Genomic DNA, 12,115 nt, shown 5'->3' with positions numbered 1-12,115 from the left:
TTTTTCACTTTTCTTTTCCATTTTTTAAGTTTTAGTGAAAAATTCTTTACCATATATATTGAGCTCCTACCAAACAGATACTCACTTTAATAAGTCAGTGAAAGAGGCCGTCTGGCTATAAATATCATTTAAAATCCTCCAGGTTATTTGGCTCCCAGCATAGACTAATGACATTTCTATCTATATTCCTTAGATGTAAACTTTTTATAATGAAATATGGTAATAACTAAAAAACCTGCAAAATAATCTTTTAGCATTATAGTTAATTCAAAAATATAATTTTCAGCTTCTTAATACAAAATTTCTGTACAAAGTTCTACTTTTAAATATAAACAAATTACCCATAATGTAGTACACATTGAAACCTACATATCCTCAATTCTGTATGTATATTGAAAAATCTAGTTAATATGCAAATCAGACACACATGTCTCTTTTGAGAAGCATGCAGGGGGAAGACATCTCCATCGGCCTGTTGTTATTGACCCATGTTATCTCTTTACAGCCATCAGTTATACCTTCAAGGTTATTGCTGGCTTAAAATCCCTCTTTATTCTCTAGAAACATGAGGAATCTTAGCACTATGAGCTCCTACTACTTATTAGCAAATTTAAGAACAATTACTTTATGCAATTCAGCACATTTTGAATTAGTGCTGATCTGTATAATGTAACATTTAGTAGACACTTTTCAGGTGTGCTAAATTGAACAAAAAAATATTCAGAAAGGGAGACAAATATTCATGAAAAATTGCTTCTTGAGATAGACAGAAATAGGAAATAAATGTGTAAGTCCATATCTTGACTTTTTTTTCAGCTTTTGCACAAGGACATCTAGAGTTTTCTGTAACTCCATGTTTATTGCAGCTCAATTCACAATAGTTGAGATGTGGAACCCAGATGTCCATCAGCTGATGACTGGATAAAGAAAATGTGGTTATATATACCCTATGTATGGGATGCTACTCAGCCATAAAAAAGAGTGACATCCTGTCTGCAATAAAATGGGTGTAACTAGAAACCACTATGCTTACTGAAATAAGCCACTCTCAAAAAGACAAATATCAGATGTTTTCTCTGGAATGTGTCAGTTAATATAGAATACAAAAATGTATGGTAGTGAAATGGACATCTTGTGATATGATTGTTGTTTTTAAGCCCTTTCTTATACTCCGGGGGAACTGCAGTATTCCTACATTTTACTTTGAATATCATGGTTCATTGTGAATTAAGCCTGTGATTATGGAATGGATTCAAATTATGTCTCTGCAAAAATTAATGAAAAAAACAAAGACAAGTGAGGGAAGGAGTGGATGGAGGAGGGTGATGGGGAGGGGAACAATGGTTAACTTCTTAGAACCATACCTATGAAATGCATGAAATCTGTTATATTAATCCTTATATTAATTAAAAATTTAAAAAGGTCATGAGAATAGAGTGGTAAGTCTAAGGTACCACTAGTTTATCAGAATGAAAAATGAAGGTAAGTCATTTGGGATTTTTGTCATCAAAAATTTTGTGGGATCATAAATTCCATGCCAACTCTGGGGATTTAAAACAATAAATGGAAAAGCAAGACTCACACTGCTTTTTGTGTTAGTGAACTCATTGACTGCTTTACATAGTTATGGTTTAATTTTCTTTTTTTTTTCTTTCTTTTTTCTTTTTTTTTTTAGTTTTTCTTCTTTTTTTTAACACAATTATAAATGGAAAATTAAAGTTAAGCAAAACAAAATCGTGGCTGGTGTTGTGGCACAGTAGGTTAAGCCGCTGCACACACTGTCAGCATCCTATGAAAGAGTGTCTCTACTTCTAATCAAGCCCCATGCTAATGTACCTGGGAAGGCAGAGGAACATGGCCCAATTCCTTCGGCCCCTGAAATCCACATTGGAGACCTGATGGAGTTCCAGGATTCTGGCTTCAGCTTAGACCTGCTATAGCTGCTGAGGGCTTCTGGGGAATGAACCAGTGGATGGAAGATCTCTTTCTCTCTGCCACTCAGCCTTTCAAACAAATAAACAAATCTTTTAAAAAAGAGAAATAGAACTGTCACTTCAAATGTATTTAACAAATTCAACTGAAGTAATGATATTGAATTTTTGACATAATACTAATGATTTTAACTATTTAGGAGACTTTAAGTGAAAAATATGCTATGATTTTCATCCATGCATTAATTTCACTAAAGAAAATGAAATATCATAAGACAATTCATTTCTCTTAGATGAGAAATAATTTCAAAAACATTTTACAGCCAAATAGTGGAAAACACTACCAAGTTACTTGCACACCTTTTGCAAGATGCAATTTATATTAGCAGTTTTTATTGTTAACTAATTCCTCATATAGATTATTTTTCTGGACTCTTCATTCAATATTTTCATGTGTATATAAAAATAAAAGTAGCATAAAGAATTAAAATATTTGTATCAAGCAAGCTTGTAATCATCGGTTAAGGAATAGATACTAAAAAAATTAAAATATCCTAATCAGAATAAAATACTGACAATAAGGATTGTAATTCTAGAGATATTATATTTTTTAAGATTTATTTTATTTATTTGAAAGGCAGAGTTACAGAGAGGCAGCAGCAGAGAGAGAGAGGTCTTCCATCTGCTGGTTTACTCCCCAGATGACTGCAACGGCTGAAGCTGTGCCAATCCGAATCCAGGAGTCAGGAACATCTTCCAGGTCTTCCAGGTGGATGTAGGGATCCAAGGACTTGGGCCATCCTCTACTGCTTTTCCAGGCCATAGCAGAGAGGTGGATCAGAAGTGGAACAGCTGGGACTCGAACTGGCACCCATATGGGATGCCAGCACTTCAGGTGGCAGCTTTGCCTGCTGTGCCACAGCACTGGCCCCAGGCCAGGGCTTTAACCAGCTGTGCCCCAGTGCTGGCCCCAAGATTTTATCTTTAATACACCCATACATTTATATGTGCTGTTCATATAATAAATTTTTACATTATCACATTTTTATTATATTACATTATACATTACATATTTATAGGTTTTTATATTGTATATAGCAATATATAATCTCAATCAGGCATCTCTGACCTCCTAATAATATTTTTTAATACTAAGCCTTACCTTAGCCCCGTATGAATGTCCATAGTGTAACTTAATTTGTAATGACCATATTAACCATCATACTGATTTTCTGTAAGAAACTTCTGTAGTCATAAAATAATTCAGAAGAGGAAAAAGATTACCTTAAAAAGTAGATTATCTAAAGCCAATGTTTGCAAAAAACATACTTTTTATGAGGCTATTTTATTTTTAAAGAGACATTTCGAATCCTACTTAATATCTCAGCCATTTGTCTTCCTCTTACAACCTATGTATTTTTGTAATTATGATTTCAAACCAAAGAAAAAAAGAGAGTGACAGAAAAGCCCTAAGTAACAGACTTTGGGAAAACAGCTGTGGAATGGTAAGTAGTAAAGCAGAGTTGGAGATTTTGTTCCATATTTGGAAAGTGATTCATGAAAGATGAAACTACTAAATGTTTTCCTATTTCCAAACCGAAAGTAAGAGGAAGTGGATTGTTGGCACATTCAGGTACATGCTGGTTTGAGAAGTTGGAATATGTTTGGAGATTCTCTAAAAATAAAAACAAACAAACCAACAAACAAAATACTTGAGATTGTTCAAAAATCTCACTAAGATAGATAAAAATGTTGGGTTAAATAAAATAGAAGCTGGATAAAAAGAGGATGTAATTTTAGTGACTAATACCTTAACTATACCTATAGTAATTCATAGTAGGTACATAAATAAGCTTAACAAAAGTGACAAATACTTCAAAATCAAAGTTTTATAATAAAGTGAAAATTGTACTATTCTTAATGGATATGTTGATGGTATTGCACCTCTTGACGGAATTTCTTGGAGGACAGTAAAAGTGGAGTGGCAGTGATTATGTTAGTGCAAATTGACTATTTGTCTTATTGCTTTTCTTAACCAGTAAAACTTCATTATGTGAAATAATTGCACAAGATATAAATGGAGCCATCAAGAAAAATCACTTACAGAGCACCAAATGACAGATTTGATTAATTAGAATTTTCTGTTTTCCACTGAGGTATGTGGCACTGATAGGTGAAGAGGAGCCACTATACTAGATAGACACACAATAATACCAAAGGAATAATTGAAAAAATTCTCAGCAATCCCTGATTGAAGTTTACCAAAATCACTAATTCAGGTTATTTTCAGACAGAACTTAATCTGGTCAGTTTAAGAAAAATTACTGGAATTCTTAAAAATTGGGAGAATATGTTACTTCTTTCTTTGGCTCCAGCTGAAAATCACATGGATAGCTCACAAGAGATATTTCTGAGCAGAGTATCATTTGTTTGGCATTGTTCTACAGCCTACATACTTAAAAGCTACTTTTCCCCAGCGAGGCGGGAAGAGAATATTTTATCGTTGAGCTCAAGCCAATATTCTCCTACATTTTTCAATGTATGATTTAATAAATATTTATTTGGTAACACTTTACAAGCTTCACATAAAGGATGACTAATCATGGCTAATTCTAGCTTCTTATAACTGATTACTGAGAGATGCGAGCAATCAAGGTTGGAAAGACAAGGGCGAACAAGATGCATATGATAGATTTTCCTTTGAAAAAAGTAAAAGCTATTTTCACTTTTAGAAAAGTGAATTTTAAGTATCTTCGCTTGATAAAACAAGATATTTCACTTCTTTATGAATTAGTTTTCCAATTAATTCATCCATTTAGTATATATTTAGTACTGGAATCAATTAATTAAGTCTTTGAATTTATACTTCCAAGGAGTGATGAGTTACAAGTCAATGGCATGTTTAAAATATTATGATAAAAATATTTACACTCATAAAATAGTTTCTGAATAACAGAAACATTTCAGCCCAATTCCAAATTTGTATTTCCCTAAAGTATAATTTTTTACCCTTCTAGGTTGTCATAGATGTTTCTAAATTAGTAAACAAAATTGCTTTATTACATACAGAATTATAGCAATGTTTACAATAAGTTGTCTGTCATATCCACTATAAAAAAGATCAAATATGGCAGTTCACCAGGAAGTCTGATTCATAACGATGAGTGTTTCATAAGCATGCAATTAGTCTTTGGAAACACTTTTAATTAGAAATAATAGAAATAGCTTAGCAGTTAATATTCTGGTTAGACACCTGTATGTCATGTCATAGTACCTGTCTTCAATACCTGACTCTGTGTCCTGATTCCAGGTCCCTCCTAATACAAAACCTAAAGGCAACAGGTGGTGAGTCAAGTATTTGGGGTCCTGCTACTCCCATAGAAAATCTGGATTAATTTCCTGGCTGCAAGCTTTAGCCCTAGTGTATAGTCAGCCTGGGGTGGGGGGTTTTGGGGAGAAAGCCAGTGAATGGGAACTCACTTTCTGTTTCTCTATTTCTTTACATCTCTCAGGCAATAATAAAAAAAAAGTAATTATGGGAAGAGGTTTAGTTTATTTTCTATAAGTAGTTATTACTTGTTGACATTAATGTTTTTAGCAAACAATGGAATTATTTGCAATACATGACTCTTAACACTGAAGTAACTAGCAGGTCTTCCTTTCAGTGCAATTCATATGGGCTCCTTAGCAAGGTTGATATGTTACTGTTGTTGGGTTGTTCAAAATTTTGTGATCCAAACTGAAGTTATCTTTTATGTATAAAAATATTTATTTATATATTTATTTATTTGAAAGGAAGGGCAGACAAGGAGAGAGAGAGAGGGAGAGAGAGAGAGAAAGAGAAGAGAGAATCTTCCATTCCTTGTTCACTCTTCAGTGGCTGCAACAGCTGGAACTTGGATAGGCCAGCCTGAAGCTGGAAACTCCATCACAGTGTTCCACACATGCGGCAGGAACCCAAGTACTCGAGCCATCGTTTGTTGCCTCCTAGGCACATTAGGAAGTGGAGTCGTTTGAATAGAAAATGGCACAGGGCCAGTGGTGTGGCATAGCGGGTAAAGCCGCCACCTGCAGTGTTGGCATCCTATATGGGCACTGGTTCAAGTCCTGGTTGCTCCACTTCCTATCCAGCTGTCTGCTAAGGCCTGAGAAAGCAGTAGAAGATGACCCAAGTCCTTAGGGTCTGCACCTATGTAGGAGACGTGGTAGAAGCTCCTGCTCCTGCCTTCAGATGGGTGCAGCTCCGGCCATTGTGGCCATTTGGGGAGTGAACAAGCAGATGAAAGATCTCTCTCTCTCTCTCTCTCTCTCTCTCTCTCTCTTTCTCCCTCCCTCCCTATAATTCTGCCTTTCAAATAAATAATAAATCTTAAAAAAAAAAAGAAACTGGTGCTTCAATATGGTATGCTAGAGTCCCAAGCAGCAGCTTAACACAATATACCAAAATGCTGGCCCCCAAAGTTAGCTTTCATTCCATTTTTTCACAAACTTTGTGAGGTATCCTGATACACTGTGCCAAACATTATTAAAAGGCCATTTAAAAATTATTAAAATATCTTAGATTTATATGTATAATAATAAAAATTAAAATAATAAAAATTCAATGTTGGGTATAGAAGATTAAGGAAGAGTTAGGCATTTGAAAAATATGTACACTAACTCTAATGTCACCTCAATAACTTACCCCCAATAGCATTAAAGATCCAACATTAACAGTATAGCTATATTACTTATTTTATAGATTAGGAAACTAAGGCCTGGAGGCTAATATCTCATCTTCCACAGAAACACTAGTATTGCTTTAAAATGTCAATATTCCTTCTAAAGCAAAGAATTAAGAGCCCTTGTATGGAGCGCAATTGAGCCACAAAAATTTTGATTTATATCTAACAACCCCATTATGGGTATTTTTTCCTAATGAAATTGAATCCTTTATGCTAAAAAGATAACATCCTATATAAAGGGGTATAGTAATACCCTATATTAAGGAATTAGCCAAGTCAGCAAAATAAAACTAACTCCTCAGCTATTTGGTATAGCAATGTAGGTGATCCAAAATTTTTCTCCTTGGAACATATTTAAATATTGCTAAAAGAACATATTAAGTGAAAAATATGAAGTAAGGACATAATATTTCAAGTACTCTAGGCATGTACTCACATATTTAATGAAACATATGAAGAGGAAAAATAATTGAATGATAAGAACTAAATTGGTTGCAGCAATTTTTCCTAGGTGGTAAGCTTATTTATTTATTTTTTTGCTTTACATATTTTCTAAGTTTCCTAACTTAATAATCATATATCTGAGAGCAGAGGAAAATACTTTCCATTAAAAATAGACAAGGAGTGCTTAAGCATAATATGGTGTTGGGTGATTCATTAGGGCGGTTAATGCTTTTCTGCTGTGTAGTTGTGTTAACTAATGTTGTCCTCTTGGTCAGCATCTTTTCTTAAAGGGTTTCATGGATCAGAGGTTCACACACCAGGTACTTATTTATAGTTTGGAGAAAATGAAAATATAAGCAAAAATCACCTTTTAGGTTAAGTGTCTTACTTTCCTTGTAATTTTTCTTCTAAGACGGCACCCCTATGTCTATAGAATCATGATCACTAGTATTCTCCAAACTCCAAAGTACAAACATGCACAGATGCACAACCAATAAAAATTTAGCCAAACTAGAGTTCAAAAAAGGCTCACAATTGCAGCAAAATTTCCAGTTCCCTGTCCATGTTTTCTTACTGGATAACCCTTCTTAACTGAAATTATACTTCCCTCCAGCTTGAGTGTGATAGTCTCCCTCCCAAGGGCTTGAGACACCCGTGTCCGCTCCTGACTGTTTTAATTCAGCCAGCAGAATTTTGAACAGGATTGTATGCAGTGTACAAGATTAATCTTCTCTTGAAATCATATCCCCTAGCAGTGGTTAATACATGAAAGTGTAAAAATTAAAGAATTATTTTGACCTCAGGTAAATTAAACGAGGGATTTGGGATTGTGTGTCAGTCTCTTGTTTTGTCTTTGATATTCAGATCCATTTCTGAGCCCACTAAGACAATTGTCAGACCTCCAGGTATGAGAGGGTGGCTTTGTTTCGACATCAGAGTTCAGGGGGAGTGTGCAGAGTGTTAATGATTTCTATGAGCTCCAAAGAACACTATTAATCTATAATTGGTAAGGAGGTGCCACTTAGCAAATAATCAGCAGGTGAAAACAGACAAATAATAACCTAAAAAAACTAATTTCTTCTATTTTCCTTTACATTTATTTTTTTTTTCTTTTTCTTCTTCATCTCTTTTCTGAACAGTAATACATAGCTACTAACGGGAGATGTTTAGTCATTGATTTGTTTGCAGAGGTTGCTGGTTAAGGTATTAACCCATGGTAAGCAGAACAAATTTAATATTTGTCACACACACACACACACACACACACACAAGCTTGAATAAAGATCATAGACCCTGAGATGGAGGCACTTCTGGTTTGGTTGCAGTGAAGTAGAGTATCTCGTGACTCATAACCTACCCTGTATTGTTCATAAAACATTTGCTCCTACTGCTCCTACCAGGATGAATGGTCCATTGGAATTTGCAGGTTACACATCAGTGTCAAGCAGGGCGAGTCCTGGAATCCATCTTGCTGAAGTGCGGCTGCTCTGAGGAGCGAAGCCATTTGTCTGTGCAGGTGTTCAGCAGGAACCTAACAGAAAGGGATTCTGATTGCTGACACGGAGTTTGCTTCACAACAACTAACCAGTGCCTATTTGTAAGAAGCTGAGAAAAGATTGACAGTCAGGTAATGGGATGGAATTAAGCATGAAATTGAATTGCCATGTCATGGAAGGATCTACTAAAGACTTACCAGTACGGAGTGCTGAAAGTTGCTTCCAATGTTAGCAACTAAAATGATGCTTCTTCAGGAAAACGTATGTTGTTTTTTCTTTCAATCAGAGTAAGTGCCATCACCTCACCATTCAAACAAAGCAGATCAATAAAGATAAGTGATATTCTGGGCCTGGGCACAGCATGTTAAGGTCCCAATAAGGAAGCCCATATTGCAGTTCCTGGATTGATTCCCACCTATGCCACGCTTCCCATGCGTCCCAAACAACTTCCTGCTGATGTACTTGAGAGGCAGAAGAAAATGGCCCAAGTACATGGTTCCCTCTCACCCATGTGGGAATCCCAGATGGACTCCAGGATTCTGGATCTGGTCTGACCCAGCTTTGGCCTTCGTGGGCATTTGAGAAAAGAAGAGTGGCTGGAAGATATGTTGCTCTGTCTCTGTCTCTCCCTCTTTTTCTGACATTATGTCTTTCAAATATATAAATAATTAAGATATTAACTCTGCCCCCTGCATTATTTGTTAGAGTTGATAATACTTCACACAATAATCTGGGTTATTCTTAAAAAAAATGTGTGTGTTTGTGTGTGTATTTATGTGTGTATATGAATTCATATGGTGTCATTATATTGATATTATATTCATATTTTCATGAAATTTGTTTATAATTCTAGGAAGTGAGAATATATGTTATCATCACTTACAACATTTAAATTGAGTTTTCAAAGTGTCAAACGTAACAACTAGTTTAGATTCTCTGTTCTTACTTTAAATGCTCCATTTTTACAATGCTTAAAGGTGATTTTGCAGAAAGCTCAGTCCAAATTTGTCTCAAGTAAATTGAGATGACTGGATTAAGACTTGTGCAACCGCCGGCGCCGCGGCTCAATAGGCTAATCCTCCGCCTAGCGGCGCCGGCACACCGGGTTCTAGTCCCGGTCGGGGCACCGGATTCTGTCCCGGTTGCCCCTCTTCCAGGCCAGCCCTCTGCTGTGGCCAGGGAGTGCAGTGGAGGATGGCCCAGGTGCTTGGGCCCTGCACCCCATGGGAGACCAGGAAAAGCACCTGGCTCCTGGCTCCTGCCATCGGATCAGCGCGGTGCGCCGGCCGCAGCGCGCCGGCCGCGGCGGCCATTGGAGGGTGAACCAACGGCAAAGGAAGACCTTTCTCTCTGTCTCTCTCTCTCACTGTCCACTCTGCCTGTCAAAAAAAATAAATAAAAAAAAAAAAAAAAAAGACTTGTGCAACCTTTCTTTCATATCATTGGTAACACCAATTTCCCAAGTATCTTAGTTCAAAACACATCTTGGAGTACATAAATCTAAGAGTTTTCATTATTAATACTCACAAAAGTCAAAGAATAAATTACATTTCCCTGATGAGCTAGGAAAATATCTGACATTTTGAAACTTTCCTTAATAAAGATGCTGAGAGGAGATTCTCACTCTGTCACTGATTTAAAACTGTTTTAAATCTGATTACATATACTTTTCCTCAATTCCTTTCCATAATTATAGGAAATTTGCTTTTTTTGCCAAATAATCAAAACTTTATATCAACAGAGTACACTGGAAATTTTACATTTACTTCTATATAAACTCTTGAGGGAGAAAAAGTCTATTTTTATGTGTGTATAGGAGGCCTAAAGAAAACCACTACAACTTTTAGGTAAAGGTGTTTAGAACTTGGAGCAACATGATGGTTTTGGCTTTCAAGAGACGCAAAGAAGTGTAGGTACTGTGAGGAGTGGCCTTCATCAAAGTCATAGACTTCGTACTTCAGATCGAAGCCATTTCCCATGCATATTCACAATCTGAAGCAGAACACTAGGAAGATGAGCTGAAATCGGAACACACTTCATTCCTCAGAACGCCCCTCCCATCCCCACCCCAGTTCCAACTTTGGAAATCACTATGAGAAGCTAACGTTTAAAATGTAATAAATAAACCACAACAGTACTTTCTTCCTCTTCTTCTCTTTGGAAGTGTCGAGAACCCCCTGCTCATTACAGACCACACCCTACTGCCTGCAGTAGGGGCCAGCAGCATCACTGAGGAGGCATGGCAGAGACTAAAGATGTTCTAGGGCAGAGTGAATACCTCTTTCCTTTCAGGTCTTTTTTTACTTTCCAAAGGACCAACTCCATGCAAGCTTTTGCTTTTTCACTAGTCTTGTGACCATCATCCTGAATGATTCTCCGCAGGTAGTCAGCCACTGGACTCCCAAGGGATCTTTTGTGAGGCAGACCTAGCCGATGAGGGAACATAACTGTTGTGTCCACAACGCAAGTGTGAATTAGCTTAAGAGCGTACAGACATTGTTCAAAGCTATGTCCAATTAGTATGGTATCCGCACTAAACAAGTTCAGCAGGATGGCTTGCATGTCACGGTTGGAGGTTCTAATGTTCTTCAAGTCATCTTCTACCACACCAGAAAAACTAGTGTTATAGTCAATGATTTCTTTATCAGGTTTCACAAATGTATCACAGACCATCTGGAAGCTGGAGTCAACCACTGTCACTCGAGTAAGTTCCAAGCCTTTGACCGTATAGCACATCTGACAATTTACTGCAAACACGCCATAGTTACCATCAGCAGGTGGGATTTTGACCAAAGTCTTCACAAAACCCTCTAGGTTTTCTTTTTGGTCATGAACATGAAGCTTGGACTCCTGACACCCACGGGATCCAAGCACTCCTCCACAACAGCTGTATCGAGATTCTAAGCCATCAAGGACTTTATGACTTCGTACTTGGCCGAAGTGGTAGTAACATTCTTCTACCCTACTGTGTTTGCCTGAGGGAGTCACGTCATATATTTTGCCACATCGACAACAGATCTTCTTAGAAGCATCATTTGCAGAAGTTTTTGTCCTGCATGGATTTAAAAGACTGCATCCAGGTTTGTCAGGGTTGGGCCGAGGGTAGTTATTTTCACGCAACTGTTCTTCAGTTAGAAGGTGGTTTTTAAGATGTCTGTACAGAGTAACTCCTGTGAGCACATTTTTCTTCTCACACTTTTGAAACCCAGTTGTCTCACTGTTACCGCTTCCAGACATAGCTTGGTCTCTTAGCTTCTTCAGAGTATTCACTGCTATGTTCACATACATATTTCTACTGCCACATCTTTCATATATAGCTCTCAAGACAGCCAGGCACCTGGTCTTGAGAGATGTGTGGGCCATTCTGTTAACAGATGCCAAATTATGAACCATTTTTCCTCTAAATCAAGATGCCAAAATACACAGTGGCTCATCGGAAGCGGACTTCAGTGATATCCGAGTCCTCTGAAGTCCCTGATGAAGTCAGACAGCACTATGTCTGTCTCTTTGTGGAAAGGTA

General features: G+C 36.9%; 1 pseudogene; it reads right to left on the bottom strand.

Annotated features, from left to right (window-relative positions):
• Window positions 1–10,821: 10,821 nt before the first annotated feature.
• LOC149120135 (RNA exonuclease 1 homolog pseudogene) lies at window positions 10,822–11,883 on the bottom strand (annotated as a pseudogene).
• Between the last annotated feature and the right edge of the window lie 232 nt (window positions 11,884–12,115).

This window comes from Oryctolagus cuniculus, chromosome 20, assembly GCF_051225735.1.
Source record: "Oryctolagus cuniculus isolate XC-2025 breed Fujian yellow rabbit chromosome 20, ASM5122573v1, whole genome shotgun sequence".
NCBI lineage: Eukaryota > Metazoa > Chordata > Mammalia > Lagomorpha > Leporidae > Oryctolagus > Oryctolagus cuniculus.
This window is presented reverse-complemented; position numbering and strand designations above follow the sequence as displayed.